Source organism: Crocodylus porosus, unplaced genomic scaffold (assembly GCF_001723895.1).
Source record: "Crocodylus porosus isolate Cpor-Errol unplaced genomic scaffold, CroPor_comp1, whole genome shotgun sequence".
Lineage (NCBI taxonomy): Eukaryota > Metazoa > Chordata > Crocodylia > Crocodylidae > Crocodylus > Crocodylus porosus.
The window spans coordinates 15,829,869-15,856,841 of record NW_017728949.1 but is presented as its reverse complement, the minus strand read 5'-3'; the positions used below and the strand labels follow the sequence as shown (position 1 = coordinate 15,856,841).

General features: G+C 43.3%; 1 long non-coding RNA gene across 3 annotated transcripts in view; it reads left to right on the top strand.

The window, feature by feature from the left end:
* Positions 1 to 26,973, top strand: part of LOC109323232 — a 192,473-nt gene that overhangs the window by 30,866 nt on the left and 134,634 nt on the right. The gene's annotated exons all lie outside the window — the stretch shown is intronic.

Sequence of the window (26,973 nt, the reverse complement as noted above, 5' to 3'; positions counted from 1 at the left end):
GCAGGCTGTACTGGTATGGCAAAGCGCCCCTGCTCACCTGGCGGCAGCAGCACCGCTCTGGAGTACTGCCTCCTGCTGCTGCCAGGCAGACAGGGCATCTTGCCAAGACAGCATAGACTGGCATGGGGCTCCTGGCAGTGGCACTGAGTGTTCCTGTCCTGCTCTGCCCTCCCACGCTGGGATACACCCGCTGGAGCCCCAAGCCTCCAGTGGGCAGCCTGCATCTGCCCCCACCTTGCTCAGAAATCTTGGGGGGCACATGCTCCCCTATGTGACCCTCCCTGGGAGTGTGCGCAACAGCAGGGAGCCAGCCCCCCTGATACCTTCTAGATGAGCTGGCATGGCTGTGTCCTGCTCTCTCAGCTCGGCCCTGTGGTCGCACATTCCTGCCCCATGCCCTACCCCAGCTGGGCAGCACCCCCAGCCTCTGCCCTGCCCCACTCCCTCCCTCCCTGTGGGGGCCTACATCTTCCCTCTCCCCCTTAGACTTACCTGGAGGGAGCTGCAGGAGCTGCTTTCCATGCTGCCACATGCATGATTGCCTGGCTGCCTGATCACCCTCCTCCCACTTCCCCCAGCCCCAAGCAGCCCCTTGCAGGCTGGAACTCTGCCAGCCTGCAAGAGGAAACCCCCTGTTTCCTACCCTTTTCTCCTTTAAAGGAGAAAATCTGTGTTTTCCCACAGTGAATGGAAAACCTGGATCCCTGGTAATAACAGTATTTTCTTATTGTTGTCAGGAACAGTTGAAGAGCATTTAAACACTTACAGACCCAATGACTTCATTACAATTAATTTTGTGATCGATCAATCAGTTATAAGGACTGCATGGCCCATTACTCAGCTTCAGAGTTCTGCACTGAATTCAAAATCAGATTTTAAAGTTTGCATTGGGTATATAGCCCTCCAAGAGCTGAACCTGAAGACAGACCAACTGCAGATGTTTAGTTAAAAATGTAACCTTTCCAAAAAAACCTCCCATAAACCATGCCTTGATGCAGCTATGCCTTTTATTCCTGACCAGAATTCAGTGAAGGATGGGATGGAGAAGTAGTACAGATGGTAATAAATTGCAGTTATGTAGATCGGCAGTTCCCCTTTGTCTGGCACACTGTTAAATTCCGGTCATCTTGGCAAGTGATACAGTAGGATTTTATATGGAAGGTAGAAAAGGGTGATAATTCAATATTTAGAGGATTTCCATGCATCTAATCGAAGAACAGAATTGTTCACTTTAGAAGAGGAGACCTGTATTGATTCCCAGAGGTGCTCTAAAGACCAAACAAGGTTCAAGATGCCTCTCCCACCAAAATCAAGTACTCTAAAAGATTCTATTTAAGAAAACTTCTAATAGCAATCTTAACACTGAAATACTAGCATTACTGTGACCTGAGAAAGAGAAATCATCTACACAGCCTTCTCAGTCCAAATTAATATCTATATTTTACCAGGTCTATACTCCCAACTGTAGCAAAAAAGCAGTGGTGGAGGGCTGTCCTCTCAATATATTTTCAGGATGTTTTCATCTGAGGGAATCTGAAAGTCCTTATGCAAGTCCAAGGGCAAGTCCTTGTTGGCATCAACATACTATTTGATATGTTTTAAATGCATAAACTGCATAATCAAAACGTAAAAGCAAAGTCCAAAGCATTATTAAGGCCAAACTAGAACTTCTTCCATGGCTCAATCTGGGTGCCATGGTCAGCAGATGCCAAATCCTGCAAGGTTAAATTTTCTCTCTGGAACATTTTCTAATGCATTTTCTTGATAAATCTTAACTGCCTTTTTTTTCCTCTGGAGACTCTGATTTTATAGATGGCGCTACCTCCCCTAAGCATCTGCGGAATACAAGGTAATGATCCATCTCAGTTTTCATATCACTGCTTCCCGGTTTCCTTAACATTCCTGAATTGTTTGATTTGCTTGTTCCTCATCCAACTTGATGTAAGGCCACCATCTAAAGATGTGCAATCTAGCAAGAACAGGCATTCAAGGCTGAAGTGCAAAGGTGCTGAGCTGGACCTAATTTTTTTTTATCCTTGATTATCTTAAAAAATTAAACTTTGCTTAATAGAGACATTGTAAACAAGAAAAGTGGAGATATAAATGTACCTGGTACTAATCATTAGTATGCTATATTCATTGTAGTGTGGCAACTGATGTACCTCATTTATCATCCAGGAAATATGCCTGCTCCTTTTACTGCTTGATATAAAGCTACCTTTTGCAGGAAGACCAGATTTTGCAGGCATTAAACTTATGAAGCTAGCCCTTAGTTACATCAGGCTGACCTACTTGGCTTAGCCAACTTTTCACCTACATTCTCAAGTCTTGCTTTTGATGCTTTCTTGACTGTTACCACTTTCTCGTTTCTTCCTCCCTTAGCTTTGTTTCTTAGCCCAGCTTAATTTATACAAATTATAAATCAGCTTAGACTCCTAAGGCCTACAGTGGTTTCTACCTAGTAGTGATCCACAGAATGTAAAATAGCAAGGAAAAATAGCGAAGGGAAATTCTTGGTAACTTTTTTCCTCATAATATAGGGAGAAAGTAAAGGAATGGTGGCAAAATCTGTTACTGGTCAAGGGTGTTCCTATGCTAGTTATACTGGGTGAATTTATTGCTGAAGGCATCTCTGACAGCCTGCATTCAGCTGGAAATAAAAAAGGATTTAGTGTAAGAATTACAAGACTATCCCATTATAGTAAATATAAAAACCTAAATCACAATTTTGGGGAAGAGATGTAAACCTCCCTGTCAAAGATTTAGCTGTTCAATAATTATTAATGTTCTAACTAGCTAGAGACTGCATGTTCTTTGCAAAGGTCTTGCCCTTGGTTTGAGGCATCTGGTGGTGACAGGAATATATGGACAACTGGTCTGATCTAGTATGGTAATGTGTATAAATCTCTATTCTGTTGTTGTATGTGACCAAGTCTCAAAGAGGAACTCTCACTGATACAGTGTCCAAGAGCTTTTCAGTTCAGGATTACAGAGCATCAGAAGAAAAGTTAATGAGCAAGCTACTGGAGTCTGCTGTATTTGCCAGTCCTCAGAGTAAGGAAAATATAATCTATTGAAAACTTTAAAAGGTCAGGCCATAGCTATTGTACGGCTGCAGCCTTCCCTAACTTAAGTGCAAATTGTAGGTTCTCAGCTCTTGTTGACTGTTTAGTCCCTAGTAACCTTGATAGGGAATCCAGAAAGCTGAGAAACTCTCTGATCATGTTTAGAGCATAAGTCATGTCAGCTTTCACCTTGATAGCAACCTGCAGAACAGTTAACAAACCTTAGATTCTCCTGAGGATGAATTTTGGCAGATGTCTTCCAGGATAAAATGCAGGGATTGCTGGTCTTGTTGCAACGCTGAATGCTTTTGCAAGTTGAAATACTGAAGCTTTTGCTCTCTATTGATTAACTTATCCATTCCCTAGGGAATAATGGCTACTCTCTTTTGAATTCAGGTGCAGAGATTTGCTTTTAAAAATAGCCTTAATGAAGTCTTTTATTGCTGCTGTGGGTCTGCCTCATTTCCATTTCCCATTCTGAATTACTTTGATTTCTAGAAAAGCATTAAGTGGCTCTATATTTAGAACGGGCTGCAAACTGCCTGAAGACTTTCTGACAGCAAATAATGAGCTTAATGGGGCCTCCTGATAAATCTTAGAAATCTTCAATTTCTTATGCTCCTTAGTTCAAGTCTCTGCCAGTTTCTTCCTTCAGGTAATGGGCACCTCCTGGTTTGGAATAATTGAAGTGGAATTGGTAAGAGCCTGTCAAAAATGGGGTCTTTGCAGAAATGAAGTCCTACATCTGACATTTTACATCATGCCGTTGTGAAGCACTTACCATTTAACTGTCCCTCAGGCAGTCAAAATGAGATACACAGAGCATCTTTGAGATGTTCCACCCCACGTCCCTTTTCTATGCTGTTTATTCAGAAATATCTGAACACCGAGCTGAGAGAAGCAAATGCTGCATGTAGGAAAGTGCAAATTTTCCTGTGCTGTAGCTTACAGGATAATAGGTTCTGCAGCTCTAAACCATAGACACCATGGCCGTGTCCAGATGAGTAAAGATATTTGTTTCCACTGCTGCTTGTCCCCAAGGAACACCCATGCCACGTGCCTTCTGGCATGTGGCAGGTTACTGTGGGTGGGGTAGGGGAGGCTGGGGCCAGCAAAGTCTTACCTGGGGTCCTGGGGCTCTAGCCAAACCTCCCTTCCCCACCCTGTAACAACATGGGGAACACCTGCATGGTCAGCGTGTGTTGCCACATACTTCAGATCCATGCTTTGCTGGATGTAGCCCATAGGTACAAGACTGGACCTTTGAGCAGCAATTCAGAGTTTTGAGTCTGTAATATGTCAAGAAAACAGTAATGATAGGAAAGAATTACTATCAACAGTGAGGGAAACAGTAATATTAAAGTGATACTGAATATCAGTTCTTTCTTGCACATCATCTTTGCTTACAGAGAAAAGCAGTGGTGTGTTCCTTGTCTAGAGTGGCCAGCAGATGAAGGAAAACTCTCTGGTATCTGTTGTTTTGAGATGAATGCAACTATTTGCTACTGCGATGGTTTATCTGCATCACCTTGTCAGTGAGGTGTGCAAGATAATGGGAACATTAGAAAAATTCATGACATCAAAATCATAACAAAAACATAGTTTTTTTACCAAATTAAAGACAGAAATGTTTTGTGCAACTCCATCACTGCTATTAGCGTGTACTTATCAGGAACCTATTTTGTTGCCAGACTTGGTGATCTGGAATGGTAGCAAGGGGAGTAAATTTAAGATGCACACACTACATCATGATGTAGGCTCTTGCAGAGATGCATGCTGCTCTTGCAGCAAATGATTACTGTGGCATGCCGTCTGAGCTTATGGGGAAGAATTATATTGGCTGTGTAAAGGAATTGCTGAGCAATTGCTGTGGTGGGGCAAACTGAGTTTCACAGCCTTAGAGGTAAATTCCAGCAGAAAATCCATTCCGACATGGCTATCAATGAGGCACCTTATACAAGATGACAAAAATGAAAACATGTTTAGACTGTACTAAATCAGTTGGTGTTAGCTGGGAAACATCAGCAGTCAGCTTTTCAAACCACTTGACATTGGCCAGTTGTTATTCCCATTAAAAGCAATTACTATCAGTTGGAGCTGAGTTAGGCCTGGCCTACACTAAAGCCTTCCTGGGAAATCCATATTTGCTAGCAATGTGAAAAGATCACAGGCCCCAGCCAACATAGCTATGCTGGTAAAGCTGCTGGTGAGAATCTAGCTGTGCTGACACAAGAAACCTTTTGCTGGCTTAGGTTATGCCATTTGGGGAGGTGGTAGCTAAACTGGCATGCTCTGTGCTTTCGATAGAAGGCTCTGTTTACATAGCTACACTGGGGGTGTGTCTACAAGTGCACATTTATGTATGGCACAGTAACCAAAATGACTATGCAGTACAGTCACACACCTACACATGCATGCCTGTACTGCACAGTAAATATGGCAACTTATGCAGACTTGAGCATAAATTTAATACTTGTATCATGCAGGGATCAAATTTTATGCCTGATTAGTTACTGCATAGAAACCTTACTCTTCAGTAACACTGCATGTGTGGACTGACTCGGGAGTAAAGGTAGTCCTGAGTCAGTCTAAACACAGTGTTAATGCACTTTTAATGCCTGCACATGCAGATGCCGGCCTATTCCTGCTTCCAGCACAGTAAGTTTAAGCTAGCATAAATGCACGTGTAGACAGGCCCTGGGATACTTACAGCTTTATGGTGCTGACAAGTTCATAGGTGGGTGGCAGGATTTTTTGGAATGTGGAGAAGCTAAAATACTAGGAAATCTCATCTTAAATGCACAGCTTTAATTCAGTCCTTCAGACCACTTGCACTAGGTCACGCAAGATATTTTGATCTTCCCTGTATGTTGTTCAAAATCTAACTGTGGTTCAGAATTAGGAAAGCAGATTTAAAAATGCAGTTCTATTGTGGGTGGGACGTGTAGCCAAGGATGAAGTGTACGAAGTTAACATTATACTAATGTTTGCATTTAATTAAACTAGCAGGATAAATATTTAACTAAAAATACTTTTGAAAAATGATTGACAGGATTGCCATCATTCGCACTTCTTTAATGAGGTCCCCTAGCTGAGGTCTTTGGAGCCTCTTTAAATCTTGCTGGCTGTGCTTGCTAAGTTTGTTTCTGTTATGCTGCCATATCTCAAAGCAACAGCACCATAAAACTCTGGGGGAAGGGAGAAAGACAAGTGAATTTAGGGGTGGGGGGAATCACAAGATAAAAGTGAGGCCCCTGCTATGTTGCACATTATGCAATTAACTGGTTAACTGAACAATAAATGTAGACCAGCCACACATGTAAAATAACTATCACACCATAAAAAAAAGACCATCCAGCTATAAAAAGAGCCAATTGGCTACACAGTTAGTGCTTGAAAATGTGTAACAACTCTATAGTTTATTTCTATCCAGCTTTAATTTGAAAATGTAGCAGGGCCCAGAGTACCTAACATGGCTGAAGAAATACACAAGGCCCATTTCAGTACTGGTAAAAATCCATCCGTTACACTGGTTAACACTAGGGGTTAATTGCCTTGCAGCAAAAGAGTCAAGCTCCATCTCTATGCTGTTTCTGAACTGGTGGCAGAAGATATCAAGAATGACTGACTGTCTGTGTCACAGTTCAAAAACTCATAAAGCTGCTGTGATAAACTGGAACTGCTTATAGGTAAATGTGAAGAGTTCACCAGGATTTCTTAAATTTATTTTGATGTCTACAGAATAATGGATTGACTTGATAATTTTGCATCTTTTCTGAGGTTAGATCCTGAGAAGGACTGAGGTACTGCAAGGTAACAGTGCCTAAGAAATCTGTAGCCCTGAGTTAGGTGTCAAGGTTCTGTATACAACTGAGCATTCATCCAGGTGGAGTGAAGGGAGCATCCCACAGGAGTGCAGGGGTGGGGGGGGTCCTGAAGTGCTTGATGGTGAACCCGGAAGTGGACCAGAAGTAGCTCTAGTCCACTTCCAGGTCTACTGGGGAGCATGTGAGGGGCCCCTCTGAACCCCCCCCACCTTGGCAATTGGCTGCAGGGGGACCCTGGGTGCCCCCCCCAGACCCAGGAGGCACCAATTGCTGGGGTGGGGGGGGGCCCGGCATGCTCCCCAGTGAACACTGGAAAAGGACTGGAAGTGCTTCTGGCCCACTTCCGGGTCTGATGCTGAATGTACTGGGGAGCCCCCCATGCTTCTGTGGGACATGCCATATGCCCCAGCGTCTCAGTGTTCACAAGCCACCTGGTACCTACATATATGTAGAAAGGTATGTAGAAAAAACGTTTAAAGTTGTCTCTATGTCCAGATTCATGAATCTCTCTGAACTGATCTGGAGAGATTAAAGGGTCCTCTGATTCTATTTGGATTCGGGGATTTGGCTACTGAATTGGGCCAAATCTCCATCGAATCAAATCACGGACTGAAGCTTCACCCAGCCCTACTATGCACGCCCTGAATGGCTACAAGTTCTGGAAGACTAAATGAGAAAAGATTTGCTTGACGAATTCTATGTAGTTATTGACATTATAGGGGAGACACTACAATTAGTAGAAGGCTGATTTCAGTACATATTAAACAGTTTCAGTGATCCATGAGATGCACTAATTAGTCTATTAAAGGCAGCACCTCAACTTCCTTGAGGGGAATACTTTTGACAGACATACTGTCCTACAAATATTGTTTGTGACCTCAGTTGAGATCCCTATAATGTTTCTCTTGACAAGATATTAGTTTGGCTGCTCCAGAGGGTGGTTAGCTTAAAAGAGTTGAAAGTTGCCAACTTTTTTGCTGGGTGAATGCTTTTTCAAATAAGTGTCTGGGTGAATTCGTTAATGTCTGTCTTGCTTTCTGTTTCTGCTAGAGCTCTTGCAAATGAGCTTGCTGAAAGCAATGTTTATGGAAATAGTACATCATTAAGCAAATACTAAGGAATATTTATTGTCAGAGAATCTTGAACTTGCAAATGTGTATTTTCAGCTGCTCCTGTAAATGATGTGCTCCATTTAGAAGCAGGAAGCCTAGGGCCAGAGAGACCTCTGTGGAGAAAGAGACCTTTAAAAGTCTGTATTTGGGCCTGAGGGATAAAATTATCATACCAGGTCGGGAAAAGCCCTGCACATTCCTTAAAAGCTGCAAGAACTCAGTAAAAGCTGGTCAACTCCCATGTAGGCTCTTGAGCAGAGGACTGGGATATAGGACTGGGGAAAAAAATGTCAGGAACAGGGCCAAGGAAGTCTTTGTAAAGGAAACTCCTTAGATTTACAGTGCTAGCGGCATCTGTGGAAGCTCCCAGCTCACCACCGCTGGGCTCATGCTGCCGCCGTACTTCCGCCGCCACCAGTGCAGCCATGCCCCCGCAGCTGCTGGGGGCACGCGCCGTTCATGGATGTAGGGGGTTGTTAGTCTGCACACTGACTAACTTGTATCTTGTTTGCCTACAACTTTCTCTTGCAAGGTGGCACACACGTTTGAGTTTCCTGATGCTTTACAGAGAGCGTCAGCTTTCTGAATCTTAGATCAGTTTACAATTGCAGGGACCACCACCATCTGTCTTATAAAAAAAGGAGTGATACAAATGGCATTTCACCCTCTTCCCCCTCCCCTCCCCTCCCCCCCACAAAGGAATAACTCCAACTGCTGAACTCCTGAAGAAGGCTCCATCTGGTTTAGGCACCTGCTAGTAGCCTGGATTTAGGCACTAAGACATCTATGTCTACAGGGCTTCTCCTAATGGCTAGCTCAATGTGGCTCTGCTCAGCCTGCTGAATGCTATGAATCCACTTCTGGTTCACTTAACTGCCTCAGAGTCTGGACAGGGAGCTTAGGTGTATAACTTGGGTCTACAAGTTCCATTCTGGCTCTTCTTCAGCAATCCCTTGCAGTCGGGTATGATTGTCTTTGAATGTCTTACCTGTGGGTCTGAAGATGACTGACAATGCTGGTCTGGGATTGACAGACTCTGTTGCAACTTGGGACACATGTTTCCATGCAGGATGCATGGCTCCGGATTCTTGATTCCACAACACTGTTTCTGCCACTCCCACTTTTCCATCTCCTGTTGTTACAATAAGGTTTCCAAGCACTAAGATCCTTGTCGCAGACTCTTCCTTCACTTGGAATGGTCCTGGGCAACAGTTTCTCATGAGCTGATGTCAGGGTTGCATTTTTTTCAACCTTGAGGACATCCTTGAAGTGCTTTGCTCTGCCCTTCTTTTGAGCATACACCATGACTGAACTGGGAGAATAAAGCTTGCTTTGGGAATCTAGAGTCAAACATCTGGATGACATGGCCAGCCCAGCAAAGTTGATGTTGGATGATTATTGTCTCGATGCTCGTGGTGTTTGCTTGAGAGAGGATGCCAACGTTAGTGCATCTGTCTTGCCTTGGGCAGCATTGATGGTACTTCTCCGGCAACTTGAAGTGTCTCCTGTACAGCCTCTAAGTCTCAGCTCCATGCAGTAAGGTAGGGATCACAACAGTGCTCGCCACCCCCTGCCACCAATGCTGCTGGAGATATCTGCAAGCAGTCACCGATCGCCACTTAGTGCTTGCCCCCTCCGCCCCACCACTGCAGCCACCTGTGGGCAGTCCCCGCTTGGCTCGTCCTCACCGCCAATGTCACCATGGCCACCTGCGGGCAGTCCCCGCTCTCGCTGCTGCCACCACTGCCTGTGGGCACTTGCCATACTGCCCCCCACCCCAGCCTCAGGAGGCACGAGATGTTCATGGTAGAAGCAATACTTTAAAAAATCTACATTTCTTTCCTCTAAGAATTTACCAGTTTCCTAGTGTATATTCACTACGTACTGAATCAACTTTGCTGAGCTGACCACATCATCCAGATATCTGACTCCAAACATCTGAAGTAAGTTTTATTCTCCCAGTTCAGTCAAGGTATATACTCAAGAGTGGGCAAAACAAGCACTTTGAGGATGTCCTCAAGGCCAACTTGAAAAAATGCAACATCAGCTTGTGAGAGACTGTTGCCCAGGACCATCTCAAATGGAGGAAGAGTCTGCTGCAAAGATCTTAGTACCTTGAAATCTTATGATGACAACAAGAGATAGAAAAGCAGGAGCAGAAGAAAAAGCATGTTGTGGACTGAATCAAGAATCTGGAGTCACCCACTCTGCATGGAAACATATGTCCAAGGTACAACAGAGTCTGTTGATCCCTGATCAGTGCCATCAGCCATCTTCAGATCTACAGATAAGGTGCTCATAGAAGACAATCATCCTTGACTGCAAGGAATTGGTAGTGGTGATTTGCTACATTTAGCTTTTTCTTTTTTACTCACAAAAATAATTTCCTATTTCCTCAGGGGTCCTGTCTACCTGTTTAGAAAAATCTATTTTGTATTTGTGAGAGAGAACTGCATTGAATGTTTAAAATGGGTTCTTTTTTGTCTTACTAAAAAAAATGCATGCAAGAACCTAAAACAAAAGAACTGGATTATCTGTTTACATTCATAGAGAACTTGTTTTATTCCTCCATTTTTATTCTTTCAGCTATATGTCCACTTTCTTAGGACTGCTGCTTACTAAGTTGGAGAACGTGCCAAACAAATATTTAAATAGTCTCTCCCCTGACCTCCTCCACCAAACACTTGTGATTGGGACTTTAAAGAAAGAAGTTATCTTATAATATCATTTGTCCACATACAGCATGAAAAAAATTAAAGTACTAAATATCTGTTGCTTTGTTTGCTCAGTTTGTATTTGCTATTACACGGTTTGTGATTTATGTGTTTTTATAGTAGGCTATCTGAAATAGTTCCAAGGTGTCACTGCCTTGCCTTGTTATAATCTTTCTATCAGTGTTTGTAGTCCAAGTTTTCCTCGCTTGATGCTGTACATGTGTTCCTGGAAAACGGCACGTAAGTTGAATTCACATAAAGGGAACCCACTTTACAATGTAACACATAGGAATATGTTCCAAGACCTTGACTGTATTGACCCCCAGACCATTTCTACCACTTTTACAAGACTATTTTGGTACTCACCAACAGCAGACAGTACACACAAACACAGGGCATGATCATAATGGGGGTGGCAACTACAGAAGCACGAGTCACAGACAATGAATGAGGAGCACAGGTTCACACAGGAGACTATATTTTGGTGCGTGTCACTCTCGCATTGCACTGGACAAAGCTGCTGACTGTGGGCTTCTACCACACCAATAACATAAGAGTGAATTAACATTGCATATAACACATTTTTATATATAGAAAGGGTAATCACACAAGAGTGAGTTTGCACATGCAGAACCTGCATAAAGCAAGGGAAACCTGTACAGATTTTATATCATAGGTTACAACATGCAAGGCTTTATTTGCTGTATTTTTCAAATTTTATGTTTACTCTTAATATAATGTGATACCTTAGTATGTAGTCAGAACAAGAGAAAGTCTTTTGTGAATGTGGAAGATATGAGTTCAACTGAATATTGCTAAATTCTTGTTTATTAAGATTACAGTGGGTCAAATCCTCAAGTCTTTATCTTGTTTAAGTAAGGGCTGAGGGATCAAATTCATCCATGAAGAGCTGACAGTTCTGGTTACTTTACTAATGATGTAGTGGTCATCAGCATGCCATTGCATCATATATGTGGTGCAATGGCATTGCCATCTCTCTACAGGGAGATGTACATCACTCAAGGATTTGATCTTATGTAGGCATAGCAGTAGTACTATAGGTTCTGTTAGGGCATAGATGTAACTTAATCTGTTATGCAAATGAATTAATGTAAATGGCAAGAGGGTGAACATTATGTGGCTTCTTTGGGAACACTTGGCTAAGCTTTCTTTCTTTCTAAACTCAGTTATTAAAGTTTCACTAAAACCATTTTAGCAGATGTAGGAGGATTCTTTAAGAAGCTTATGGATAAAAGAAATGGTCAAGCTGCATAATACTTCTATTGGGTAGTTACCTTTTTACAGATCATTAAAGTCAGATCATCTCTGTATTATCTTATGCAAATAAACATTAAAGTATTTCTGAAGAAGCAAGCAATATTTTTGAAAGTCTAATGGAGATCTGATTTAGATGGAATTAAATGCAATAAAGAAAAGAAAGCTGTCTGCTGTGTCTTACAGCCAATTTTCCATTATTTAGAAGGGTTGGAGTTTTTTGGGTTTTTTTTACCTAAAATTACTGAGCAAAGCATTTTCTACAGCAAGAATTGCACTCTTGGGCCAGGAGCAGACATTACACTTTTACCGGTATAAGTGATTAGCAGGGATCCTGGTTTTCTTTGATTTTTAAAAATGGCAAATACTCTGGTTTAAAAACCCAAAATCCATGATAAAAATTAAAGCCCCCCCCAAAGCTGCTCCCAGTGCTGCTGGTGCCCCACATTTCTCCCCCCCAGTCTCAACAGCCCTCCTGATGCCCCTCGCAACAGCCCCCCAGACCTGACCCACAAACACTGACACCCAACCCAGCAGGTAAAGTGTGTGTGTGGTGGGGGCGGGGGAAGGGGCAGGGCAGGGGAAAGGGAAGGTGCGGGGGGGTAAATCAAGAAGGTGGGGGAGAGTGCCCCTGTGCACACTCCCAGGAGCAGGGCCAAGGGGCAAGGGCAGGGGTGCCACTCTGTGGGCCATACACATGCCAGCTGGCCTAACAGGAGGCTCACACATGGAGGCCGCCACCGCAACTCTGGCACTGCACCCTGCGCTACCATCCCATGGCCATCTGAATGGCTTTGTGGGCAAGCGGCACAGGGCATGGCAACAGCAGTGCAGTGGCAGCCACTGTGTGCAGGCCACATACGTGCTGCCTGGCTGGGTGGTGAAACCGGAGGCTTGCATGCAGTGGCATGCCCCACAACTGGCTGCACAGCTCTGTGGCAGTGTGGGGTGGTGGTGGCTGCATGCAGGGTGAGGGGGGGCTTTGTGGGTGAGTGCTGCCACTGTGGAGCCATGCCCTTCACCCCTGGATCCTAGAGGCAAATGGGGCTAGGGGGCCTGTGGGGCAGGGCTGGGGAAGATGGTTGGGGGCTGAGGGAGCAGGGGGGTGCTGCTGGCTCCAGACAGCATATCACAGTTGGGAGCAGGGCCAGGGGTGAGGGTAGGGGTGCCCCTCTGTAGGGGACTTTGCAGGCAAGTGATATGGAGGGCTGTGTGGTTGTGCCAGCCATGTGCTGGCCACACACATGCCGCCTGGCCGACTGCCAGGGCAAGAGGGAGAGGGAGGCTGGCATGTGGCTGGAGCACAGCTCCATGGCCGATGCTGCAGCCACAGTGAGGGATAGGGGTGGGCTGGGGCTGGGGCTTGCACACAATGGCTGCTACCACTTACTTGGAGGCCTGCGATGGCTGCTGCCTCCAAAACCTCCCAGGGCAGTTGCGGAGCTGTGTCTGGAGCTGTGTGGCTGGTGGCAGCAGTGTGGGGTGGTGGTGGCTGGGCGGGGCACAGTCATTCGCAGCCCCACCACTGCGTTGCTGCCGCTGGCCGCACAGCTCCAAGTATAGCTCCGCGACGGCAGCAGGAGGTTGTGGAGGCAGCAGCCATCACCGTTGGCATGGGAAACCCCACAGGCAAGTGGCAGCGGCTGCCCATTCCAGTGGTGATAGCTGCTACCTCCACAACCTCCCACCGTCATCGCGGAGTCATGCTCAGAGCCGTGCCACTGGCAGCAGTGGCGCAGTGTGAAGTGGTGGTGGGGATGGCTGCGTGCTGCCTGGCCACCATCATGCTGTCACTGCCACCCGGTGGCCGGCTGCACAGCTCTGGGCATGGCTCCATGGCGGCAGTGGGAGGTTTTCGAGGCAGTGGCCATCACCGCCATCACGGCCCTCCAAGTAAGTGGCAGCAGCCACTGTATGCAAGCCCAAGCTCCAGCCCCATTCCTTGTCATGGCTGCAGAGCCAGCCATGGAGCTGTGCTCCAGCCACATGCCAGGCTCCCTCTCCCCCTCCCCCGGGAAGCTGGTCAGGTGGCATGTGTGTGGCTGGCACATGGTGGGCACCACCACACTGTGCTCCACATCCATTTTCCACAAAGGCCCCTCACAGAGAGGCACCCCTGCCCTCACCCCCTGGCCCTGCTCCCAGGTGTTGTGTGTCACCTGGGGTCGGCAGCTCCCCCCATGCCCTCAGCCCATGGCCACGCTTACCTCCATGCTCCAGGGGCAAAGGCTGAGCCTGAGCCCAGCCTCTAGGCAGAGCTGGGAGTTTCCTGCCCTTTTTGCAATTGGCTCTTGCAGGCTGGAGCTGTGATTACATAAGCCCTATGGATACTTTTATTGATCCATAAGTATTCAGGATAATTTTTTCTAAGTTGTTTGGAAATTCTCTGTTTTGAAGCAACTGCTTTTCCTCTTTTTCGACCACTCAACCCTTCCCTGAATAGGATAAAAAAAGTCTTCTAATCATGCAAATTCTTCCCAGCAGGGTTCAATGTTAGCTCCTAGCTCAGATTTATGCTCATAAATAAGCAATTCTAATTCTTTTTCCTTGTTATGTAGCCTTCCAACATCAGTATAAAGGCAATTAAAGAATCTGTTTTTTATTCTTTGGTGCCTTGACTAATTTTGTTCTTGACATCTTGATTTTTGTGCTTAACAGATACTTGCATTTTCCTGCCTCCATCCTCTCCTCTTTCACTCAATACTTTCCTGACTAATTGACCCAGCTTTTCTCCATAAAAGATGGCAGCACTTTAGAGTGTGCTACCCTTTTCCCCATGCTAATAGTGACACACTCTCCAAAAAACCAAAAACTTTATAACTTGTTCTATTTAATGAAGGCATTGTTTCACTCTCAACGTGTTCTGCGTTTCCTTTGCTTGTGGGACGTAAGTTATCCTAGAACACTGCATTGATATTCTCCTTCAGGTGCCTCTAGAGGGTGCTAGCATTTGAAGCATAGCATTTGAATAGTTCAGTTTTTAAACGCTATGAAATCTGAAAGTTTTGAGAGACACTTGGCAGCTGTTAAGAGGCTTCCTGTTTGATGTGCTATGACTTCTGATTCTGCGTAAAGTTCCTACTTCTGTAAGGATTGTCTCATTCATTGGGGTTTTTATACTTGAGTTCCTTTACAACTCATGTAAATTTTTTAGAAGCTTCCTTGGGGAAATCTTTTCCCCAAATGAGGTAGGAAAGCAAGAGTTAACTTAATGTTGTTTAATTCATGAAAGGGGTGAGCTTAGTATGCTCTGGTAAGAGATGCGATTGATTGGTGAGCTCACTGAGGTGTTGCTTTACTTCTAACTCTGCCTTTCTGCTAATGTAGATGAGTAGCTGTCTACATGGTGAGGAATGAGACTTATGTCAGCCTCCGTGCCTCCTTATTCAACACTGAGAATCAAAAAGACTCAGATGGTCTGATAGTGCTGCTGTTATATTATATCTAAGGCTTATAATGTTTGTATGTAGGACAGATAATGGGCAGGGAGTAAGATTTGTAGGGGAAAATCATCTCTGAATCCATGACAAGGAAACCCCCAAATAGTGAGTGGGTCTAGTGAAGCACCTGTCTAGAAGCACTAGCTAGAAGGCATCTGCTGGGAGTTTGTATGGAGGCAGGAAAATGAGAAGAGAAAGTCCTTGAGGATTTTGACTTAAGCTAGGAATAGAACCTGAACTGCAACAGAACAACAGTATTAGTGTTGTGCTCTTACTTCTTGGTTACCAGACTTGACTCTGAAGTGATCCATTGCTGCTATGTGCCTAGGGTAATCTGGGCATATATTAACTTCAATAGCTTTTTCATGATGTGCTTTGTAGCTCTGGAGTATATGAGGGGCTGCAGTCTGATTTTTAAGGTTCTGGTATTTAGGAGCCAAGACGGTAAAGCCAAAATTAATCCATCAATGGACTAGTCTTTGCAACATCCTTGTGAACAAGGTCCGTTTTAATTTCTTAAAACATGTGACTTGATTCTGTGGCTTTTCCCAGTTTCTTCAGACTTCAATTCCTATCCCTTCATGGAGAAACTACTCACTCGCTCATACCACAACAATATTTTTCCTGATGTTTTTTGTTTTAGTTGTACCTTGACATGCAGAGGTATGTCAAAATGAAAACCAGAAGTATTCAGACTCTTTTGGATTGGGGGTAAAAGTTTTCTGACAGTTTTGGCGGGGGGGGGGCGTTTCCTCAGCGAGCTTATTCCTTTTTAAATATCAATGTCTGTAGAAAATAGAAGATATAAAGGTCCACTTGAAAAGAGAAGGAGGGAGGGGGGATCTGAGATACTTTCTGAAGCTATTTAAGCAATCAAATATTTTGTTTCTTCTAGCAAGAGCCACAAATTTCCCACTCATGCAAAACTAATTCACTCAAAGCCGGGGGAGGGAATCAAATCCAAGCATTCTTGAGCTGGAGGTAGGAAAGTCCCTTCACTACCTCCACCCCTCTGACTTTGACAAATGGTGCACATTAGTCCTAAGCTAATACAAGGCTTGTCAACCACCCAGAGGCTTCAGCAACTGGATGTAAATTTGAGGCGCACATTTCTAGTAAATAAATATAGACTACTCCTTGAACTGATTTTCACAGGGCTATGAATACAAACCTTCAAAATGTTGCTTTTAACTGCTGCATACTTCGTTTTACATAGCCTTTACACCAGTCATGAAATCTTAACTGCATGATACTTGCCTAGATTGCAGAAAAAATTGCTCGAAAAATAGGGCATGATGTGCAATTAGAGATGTTTACTTCATCTAATTGCTGCTGTCTGCCCTAGTAAGTTGCTATCGGTAGCTGGTGATGGATTAAAGGTTTGCCGAGTGGCTTGTCACATGGTCAACACAAAATTTATACAGGTATTTTCCTATGACTGCACGTAGACTGGCTTCTACTGGCATTTTAAAAGTGTGTAAAGAATCCAATCTACAAACTATCTACATTGTCACTTGAACTTTTGAAAAAGGGCTGTCGCTGTAAGGGAAGGGGGAGCAATTTATACTATCTATACTTGTCATATAGGCTGAGTAGAAGACCAAGTTGGCTTCTACCTGTTTCTACACTGATGTGGCACTCCTTTCTAGTATCATTCTTTCATGCAAACATTGTTTAAAAAAGTGGTGAAATGTACGCATTTAATAAGTGGGTATCATAAGATGAAGGGCCTTCCCCTATATAAGTACCCAGAATGAGGAAATTAGAGCGTGGAATGAGGGGACCAGCCATAAATGAATGGATTTGAACCACTTAAACATAGATTCTGGCAGTTAGAGGAGTAAATGCTGTTCAGAGAATCTTCCCAGACTTTAATGGATGAATATTTCAGGGTAGCAATAAAACATCAACTTCAATTCCCATGTTATGGCCCTGTTTTTAATACCATGGCAACGATGCTGAGAAATTGCATGGCAGGCAGATGGCAGCATCTCCTTGGTACACTTTGGAATTAAGGCATCTCTTGTACAGTAACCACAGTGGTTCATTATGAACCATTATGAAATGTATAAAACCATCATCTTGCAATTAGTTGGCTGAAATAATTTTCTAGTGAAGTTGGACACCAACAGATAGGTTTTTAATTGAAGATAAATTGCAGGAAAAAAATGGCTTGATTTTGGTTGAGTGGCATTTGTAGGCTTTAAAAACGAAAACAAGATGCAGGCTTCTAGTTTGTTTTTAAGTTTTTTCCTTCCTTTCCTTCCTCTTGCCTCTGTCTATGGGTTCCCCACACCCTAACTTTTCAAAATGCAGGAGTTACTGGTATAGAATAGCTAGTGGCAAAAGAGACAAATGAAATTTCACATATTTCCTATTCAAACCTTTCAATACTGGAGAAGTTTCCCAAGGCTAAAGGTAGAAGAGAAGAGTGAAGTTGTGTTTGGACACAAAAACTTACTGTGTTGCATTTACTGGTGGGCAAAATGGGCCATGGAGGTGAGACTGTAACAACTTCAAAAATATTTTGCTATTTGAAAAATGTACTCATTTTCAATCAAAATATTTCTGTGGAAGTAGGGGAATCCCTTCTTTAAAAAATCCCATTTGACTTTTTTTTTTTTGTAAAGCTTAAGTAAAGAAAAATTATACAAGTTTAAAACTATCTGCCAGAGGTGGGCTGGCATGGTGTAATGAATTGGTGGAGATGCAGGTAATAGGCTCATTTCTGTCCAACCCAACTGCTTTTGTCCTAAAGGAGCAAGAGGTGCTACTCTGCCCCATCCAAGGATCACCTACTTCAAGAACTTGTGGCCTGCAAGAATGAGATCAGACCTAAAATTCCTACTGTGAAACTTTTCAGTTAAAATCTTGCATCCGTTATCTGGCTAGAATTGACATTCTACTGAATTACTATTTCTCTTTATTTAGTATATGAGTTTTCTCTAGAGATCTTCTGCAAACCTACATTCTTTCCAGGTCTTGGTCCCAATAGCACAGATTGAGGAAGACATATAGAGGCAAAATATAAAAAAGATAAAAACACAATCCCTTTTGTTTCAGCATTTTTTAAAAACAAATGGCATTTCTTCCCAGCCTCTGCTTTGGCAGCTCATTGTTCAGATGCATGTTTTGGTGCAGGGGTTTGTGGACATAAATTCCACATAGGCATGTTTACTTCTCTCAGCCCATGATAATGGAGAAGTGGTTCATACTTTATAGCTCCAGGAATGCAAATGTGCTTAGCATTGATCCTAAATTCCTTCTGAGTTTTACCCCATCCCTTGAAAACAAGGCTACTGTTGCATGTTCTTCAGCAGTGAACATGCAGTAGCTTGTGGCATTCGGTGTGCTCTGCCTGGAAGTATACAAGAAGACCACGTGGCTGAGAACTATGCAAAGGACAATCTCTCTGTTAGTACACAGTGTATGTTGGTGTCCTGTCACTGATACTTCCACTAATATCAGGAGTCAGGGAGTTTTATTTGTGTATATATGGAAAAGGCCACCTTCTTGTTTAAAGTGTGGAAAAATACAGTTAAAGGTTAATTGGAGTCAAAATATCTGCTTGCTTCATGCTCATGCTCTTGCATGCTTGCAACAAGTTTTGATGATGTTCATATAATCCAGAGGTTGTCAACCAGTACCCCCTGGGGGTACTTGGGAAGGCCCTAGGGGGTACACACAGGCAGGCAGGGATGAAGCACCACCACCTCATGCCACTGCCTCCCAGGAACAGGGCTGGATGGGGTGGGGGAGGGCAGCAGCGCCCCTCTGTGGGCTGCGTAGGCACCACCTGGATGGCTGGATGCAAGGCAGCTCACATGCAGTAGCTGCCGCCGCCATCCACCACCCCGTGATGGCACTGCTCCACGTCATGCTGCACACCACCCCCTCCTCCTCTGCTCTGCGTTGTACTGTGTGTCACCGCACCCCCCCCCCACACACACACACTCCACATCTGGCCTCTGGGGCTACACTTATTAAAAAAAGGTTGAAAACCTCTGGCATAGTCTATCTGCATACAGAGAAGAGATATTCTAAAAATGGCAATAGTTTGCTATTTTAAAATGTTTGTTATCCAGGCAGGCAGTGGAAACAATATCTGCGGTCTTAATGGGTCCATACATATCCAACTATCTTAATTTCCTTTTTAAAAATATTCAATAGTCATAAGAAACTTAATAGCTGAGACTGGCTCAGAATAGACTTTTAAAAGTAAGTAATTGAATGGCAGTGTTTCTAAATTTGCTGCACAAATTTACAAATTGCTTGACCTGCTCTGGAAATTTTTATTTTTTTTTAGCCTTTTCTTTTTTCCCCCTTTGTAACTTCCATTATTTCATGGGCATTATCAGGTAGAATTCATGGTTTTGCGGTCTGCTTACAAAGGATTCTAAATCACATCTTTTATTTTGTTTTATAAAGACAGAGCTGGGAATTATTTAGTGGATATCTGTAGACTTCTAATTTAGGATTTGAAATTAAGCTAGCCTTTATGGCAGAATCATAAATCCCAGCATCTTTATGCTTATTGACGTCTGGCTGTGATGCTTGTGGTGGGGGAGGTGTGGGTCTTGAGCCTTCTCTGCCCTACTGATGGTCTGAATTTCCTTGTAGACCTGTGAAGAGATTACATCTGTGACCAACTGTGAATGTAGGTTTGGGTATCTCATTAGTGGACTAGCTTCTCCAAAGGCTACTTCCTCTGCTGCTGTAAATCATTGTAGCACTACTGATTGATAGCAGAAAAGGATATAGCCTGTATCATTTAAGTACAAACTTGGCCTTCATTCATAAAATGAACTCTAGTTTTTTTCCTGGTCCAGCAGCAAGTGTTGCACAGTGACCTGATGGCTTAAAGAGCACAGAGTAATGACCTTGATGCAATTCTTTCTGTCAAGTACTTTTCCCATTTGGTGGGTGAAATGCATCATTCCAACAACTGAGGACAAACCTTATTTAATTTGGGGTGTTTAATCTGGGGGGTGTGAATATATCTGTCCTTAAGGTATTTTTCCATCTGTGTTTCATTTCCAGTCAGTGACAAATGAGAGCTTTTCCTCATCTTTCCCAGTTTTTTCAAATCAGGAACAAAAAAAAGTAACTTTAACCAGGAAAACTTGGCATTTTAATATTAGTTTTAACATTGTTTTTAAGACTCTTATTTTTTATTCATGTTCTGAGGAAAGTTCAAATAATAATACGAAATGAAAATATGATCTGGCACCTGATCGTATTTTTTTTCATAATGAAGAATTGAAGGGATATCAGATAGCATTTAAACTTGCCTTCCAATCTGTAGAATAGCTTTTTCTTTTATCATATTGCAAACTTGCACTATGGAACTCATTGCCACATGGCAACACCAAGGCTGAGGTTGGGGTGTGGTCCAAAAAGATATTGCAACTCTGGACAAATATAGCAAAACAATGGCCTCAATCCTGTTGCTTCAGGACAACTTTTTTGGAAGACTGAGAGGAAAGCTGGGAAAGGAAGGGATTCTTGCTGGGGGAAGGCTGACCTGGAGCCTGTTACTTCTGGGTTTATTTTTCTTTCCTATAAAATCATGTGATTTCAGCCCGACAAAGTTGTGAAGGACTATATGGACCAAGTCTTATCCGGGAGCAATGAGTATAAATGAAGCTCAAGATTTGTTTCAGTGTGTCAGTAGGGGTCTTTTATTCCATAGCTGAGGGTGCACATGTTACTTCAAGCTTTTATTACTGAGATGTCATTCAAGAATGCCCCCCCGCGTATCAAAAAAACAAACCTGCCACCTTAATTTGACTCCAGGATAATCGAAAGGCATGAGGTCAGGGGAAGAGGAAGATGGGAAGATAGCATCTGTACATATAGTTTTAGTCCAGAAATGGGCTTGGCATGCCCCATTCCAGGTCCCTGTGTAGACTTGCATGAACATCCTGTGTCCTCTTTCATGCTAGTGAAGCATCTGCTTGCCGAGGAAAAGGACTAGCTGGAGCGATGCTCTGAAAAGGAGAGGAAGGAGTTCAAGCAGCTGTTGATAAATGAGATTTTTGCTTCCAGAACTGCCAGAAATTGGCAAGGTTTGTGTGCTGCAGTTCTGGAGACAGTGTAGGGTCATGTGTGGATCTCAGGTGGTTTACATAATCAACTGATATAGCTTTTTGCCATGGAGGGAATCTTCCCTTGAGAAATAATGGATCCTTCCTACTTCTGTTCTTGACAGCTGCTGGCTTACAGGAAACTTTTCTGAAGTTTAGTTTCTGGTTTTGTACACTTCAATTTAGGGCTTAGAACATGGAATATGGTCCAAATCCTTGGATAATGTAAATCCACTCTGATTGTATTAAAATTATATTGAACATGTAGCCTATGTTAATATTAATAACCCATTAATAACTGCAAATTTTATAAATAGCTCTATGGAACTTGAAATTCCCACTGACGAGTTCATGTTTTCAACTGAAAATAATTAAAATGAACAGGAGATATCGATTTCCATGTTTAGCATCTCCCCTGGCTAATATTCCTCCAAAACTGGAGCAAGAACTCTGCTCTTAAATAGTGACTCTGTCACTGATGTTTTTTAGTAGTTTCCAAGTTCAATAGGTCTGTAAATGGCCTTTCTACTCTTTTTCAGAAGCCCCAAACAAGACAAAGCACCCACTTGACTCAAAGTAGAGCAGGTAAGGGGACATTTAGAATTCACAACTACAAAATACAGGGGCATTAATTAGCTAGACACACATTTAAAAAGTCATTTAAAATCACTGTGCAAATTACAGTCTCAGAATATCCTAATTAGGCATTTTAAATTATCTTGGTATGATCTCAATTAAAATATTCAAGATAACAAGTCAGGAAAACTGCTCTTCCGCTCATCTTCCAGTATGTTTGACAATCTTTCTTTCTTGCAACTTTTTTTTAAAGGGGTTTATGAGACCCACAGGCACTTCTCCCAGTCGGGGCATTTCTATATTTTGGCATTCTCCAGGGGTCTTTCAGTTAATTAGAGTGCTCCTTATTGGCATTTTAATTCCAAGTGTGCCTCTACAGCTGGTGTTAAAATATGCTAAAGCCCTAACAGCTTTAGATGTAATGGGAAATTCCTGCTTTTGATTTGACTGGTCATTGCACACACAAAAAAAAATTGCTACTAAACTTCTGCCATACAGTTGGGTTTCTAGTGAACATAACCTATGAACTGATGAGAGAATGATTCACTCATGTTCGGCAGTCTAAATCTTCTGACTGAAGCTTATTTACAGACTGGATGCCTCTGGAGGAGGGTCAGTTGATAGAACAAACCTTTTCTTTTTGCATAGACTGAGCAAAGGAGTTTTGCTACAGAGAAAAGGTGGGGAATCACCTGCACGGTACTGTGGGCTGACTGTGCAGATGAATCCTTTGACATTACAACCCCTGACCTTATTAAATACATCAGGGGTGGGGAAAAATGGCAGATCCCACCAGCTGCCAGACTCAGTTTCCCAGCACCCCCTGCCACTAGTTGCTGCAGCCAGTTTCCATAGAGACCCTGGCCCCTGTCATGCTGCTTCTGGGGTCTCCATGGGAACCAGCTGAGGTGATGGGAGCAGGGGCTGCTGAGAAATGGAGTCTACCCTGGGCCCAATCCAGTCTGTGGGCTGGACATTGCCTGCCCCTGCCCTAGGTGCTGAAGACATTTACGATTTGGCATGGATCTGAGTACAGTGATGAAGAGCAAAAATGGGGGCCAGAGCAGGAGAGAGGAACAGAAAGATGCTCCAAAAAGATTACCTCCACATGACTGAGAAATGCATTTTAAATGATTGGCATGTAGAGTTCACAAGTGAACTTAATTAACATTAGCCTAGTAATGAAGTCTAGTGCCTATCCCTCCTTCACTTTCATTTAATGTCTGCTGATGCCTTTCTAAGAGGAAAAGGGTGCTTGTGACTGGAACTGGATCAGAATAGCTGCTTCTGTGCATGGTCTCAGTTTAGAAGTCAAGTCTGTACATAGGGAATTAGCCATAAGCACTTCAAATTCACACCCTCCTTTTTCCAAAAGAGCTTTACAGAAGAGCACACCCCCAATAGGAAAGAAAGTATCTTACCTCAGATCACTGCCAATGCATTTCTTTGAGAGCCAGGCTTTTAAAGTGATGCACAAACCTCAGTCATCCAGTTTATAAGAATGCCATTATTGAGTTCTCATTCAACTACTAAGAAGTGACAAATTGGTATTAACAATTACTAAGATTAAATTATTCTGCCCTAATTCTATTTCTTCTTGCAAATCTCAGTCAAACTGAATGCTCTCCCTTGTATCCATTGAGAAATTTTGCATCCATGCCCTGTTTCGTAACCACAAATCTCTAAGTAATTTCAAAGAAGTGGCAAAAAAACCCGTGTTGCAGTGCAGTTTATAACACGTGTGTGACTGGATGGAAGAGGGGATGGGAACTGAGTATTTATGTGAGCTAAGTAATTTGTAATGGTGGAACTGTTTCTCTTTATTTCCTGGCTTATTGCTTTGGAGAATTAATATTCACAGCTTTTTAGATCTGTGCTTTGTTCCCCTTCTTTCAGATCCTCCACTAAAAACACTTTCATGGATACCTTTTGTATCTAAATATCTCCTGCCAATGGCATGGTGCGTCAAAAAAGGGATTTGCCCTAATTACTAAGTGAATAATAGGAGGCTAGTCATTCACTTTAGCAGGAACAGCATGCTCTCCCTGAAACTTTCTTCTCAATGGAAAGCCGAAGAGAAATCCGTCTTCTTATTTGCCAGGTCCCTGCCTACAGTGATGTGAACTGGAGCCTGAAACAAGTGTTCTGCTAGTAGCTGATCACATGGGTGGGTGGGAGTGTGGAGAGGATTTGGGGAGGAAGAGAGAGACTGCAGAAGCATGTTGAGTAATTTGATGGTTCTGCTAGGATTAAAATTAGGTATGAAAGAGCTGGGTTAACTAATTTCAGTTTTATCTGGGTTTATCACTGGTATTGTTAGAGTGATGTTGTAGCCATGATGGTCCGGCAATTATGTGAGAGGCAAGGATTTCGTAGAGTGATCTATTTTAGGTGATATCCTTAAGGGTGTTTTAGGATGATCACCTGCGACCTGGAGAAAAAAGTGTTGAATTTGAAAGCTTTTCTAACTCTATCCCAACAATGAAGTTGATTGAATAAACAATGTTACCTTAAAAAAATCCTTACCTCTTGTTAATATTGGTGTTACTGGCCTTTTGAAACATGGGCTTCAGACCTGGCGGCTAGTGCTAACTATAAAGGCAGGTGTTAATATGGACACATGTCTACAAATTAGTCTGAATTGATTCTGATGACCAGAGATTGACAGTAACAGGCCACCATTCTCAGAATATTATCAGTAGACAGCCTGTAGACTGTAGAGCCCTGTTCATCGCTAAGTTTAAGAACTTCAGGACTTCTTTAGATTATTACAGGTATGATTTAGGACCTGATTTTGTTCACAATGAAGTCAGTGCCAAAACTCCAATTAACCTCAGTAGTTCAGGAATTATCTCTAAGGCAGATTGCCAGTAGCATTAACAACACTCAAGTCCAGTCTTAGTAGAGGCAGCTCATTTGGGAGGATATGGAATGATCCATTCTAGCCAGGAACAGAAAGTCAGTTTTATTTCCCCATTTTTAAGCATCTGTGACAGTCTGCACAGGCCTACGGAGGAGTCCCTCTGACAGGTGTGAGTCACTGGGAAACTGACTGTCAAAATGCCAATGGTGTGAATAAAATCCAGGCTGACACTAATCAGTGGTGAGAGCAAACTCTATTTTGTGGCTGAGTGGTTTTCAGTTTGTACCTAAATATCAAAGTTCTGATGTCTTGATACCTGTCTGCTATTAGTCTAAAATCATGAGGACAAAAGGGACTTCCAGGGTCATCTATTCCCACCCCCTACGGAGATACCTCAACCATCCGAGACAGATGTCTATCCAATTCCTCTCCAGGTTTTCCAGAAGGAGACTCCACATTTTCCCTAGACAGCATGTCCCACTCTCCTATTGTTTTGACAGTAAGGATGTTTTTCCTGAGATTTAATCTGTTTTACTGCAGTTTAAACCCACTGCCTTATGCCCCGTCTTCTACAGCAAGAGAGAACAGTTGTTTTCATGAGAGCCTTCCAGGTTTTTGAAGACTGCTATCATGTCCTCCCTTAGCCTTTTTTTCTCCTGGATCTAAACTGTCTTTCCTGATGTGGCTCGCATTCCAGCCCCTTTGTCATCTTTGCTGCTTGCATTTAGGATCCTCTCCAGTTTCTTCATGCCATTTTTAACAGTTCCCAGAACTAGAAACAATGCTCCAACTGAGGCCTAAATTATGCCAAGTAAAGGGATACAATCATTTGTTATGGCTTGCATGCAATTCTTCTATTAAAGTTGCCCCAAATGATGGATACAGGTTGTTTTTTGTTTTTTTGCAACTGCATCACATTTGCTGGCTCATGTTGAATTGGTGATCTACCATAACTGCAGATTCTTCTTAGAAATGCTTCTACCTAATCAGCTATCCTCAATTCTGTATTTATTTTTCTTCTCTAGATGTAGCACCTTGTTGACTTTCATTTTGTCACCTTCAGCTCAGTTCTCTAACATATCAAGGTTCTTCTGAACATGAGTCCTATCCCCCAAATGTTTGCTGTCACTCCCAGTTACATGAATGTTTGATAACTTGATCAGTAAGTTCTCTACACATATATCCAAATCACTAATAAAAAGGTTACATAGCACTAGACCTGGAACAAACCTTTAATTCATTTGTAGTCACTCTGCTTGCAGTTACCCAAACAATGTATATATCCAGCAGGGGTGTGCGAAATGGGCCGTATTCGATTCGGATTCAGCCCAATCAATTCATTGATTCAGATCACTGTCCTGATTCAATTTGGCTGAATCTGAAGATTAGATGCTGATTCAGAGAATCAGCAATTCAGCCATAGACACAGCTTTAAAAAATTTTTTCTACATACCTCAAAGTACCAGGCACAGCTCATGAATGCTGTGATGGTGGGGCAGATGAAGTGTCCCACAAGAGTGCAGGGGCTCCCCTGTGTGCTTGGTGGCATACTCAGAAGTGGACTGGAAGTATTTCCAGTCCACTTCCAGGTCCGCACCCTACCCCCAGCACACTCCCAGCTTGGCGATCGGCTGTTGGGGGAAGGGGACCCCAGGTCCCCTCCAGACCCAGGAGGCACCATCCCTGATTCAGGGGGTTGGTGGGGGGTCCTCTGCACACTCCATGGCAGACCCAGAAGTGGACCGGAAGTGCTTCTGGTCCACTTCTGGGTCCACTGCTGAGCATGCTGGGGAACACCCCCCACCCCATGCTCCTGTGTGATGCTTCATCCGCCCCACCATCTCAGTGTTCGCAAGCCACCTAGTACCTTGAGGTATGTAGAAAAAACATTTAAAGCTGTGTCTATGTCTGAATCATCAAATCTCTCCAAATCGATTCAGAGGCTTCCAATTCAATTCGGAGAGATTAAAGGGTCTCCTGATTCGATTCAGATTTGGAGATTCAGCTGCTGAATT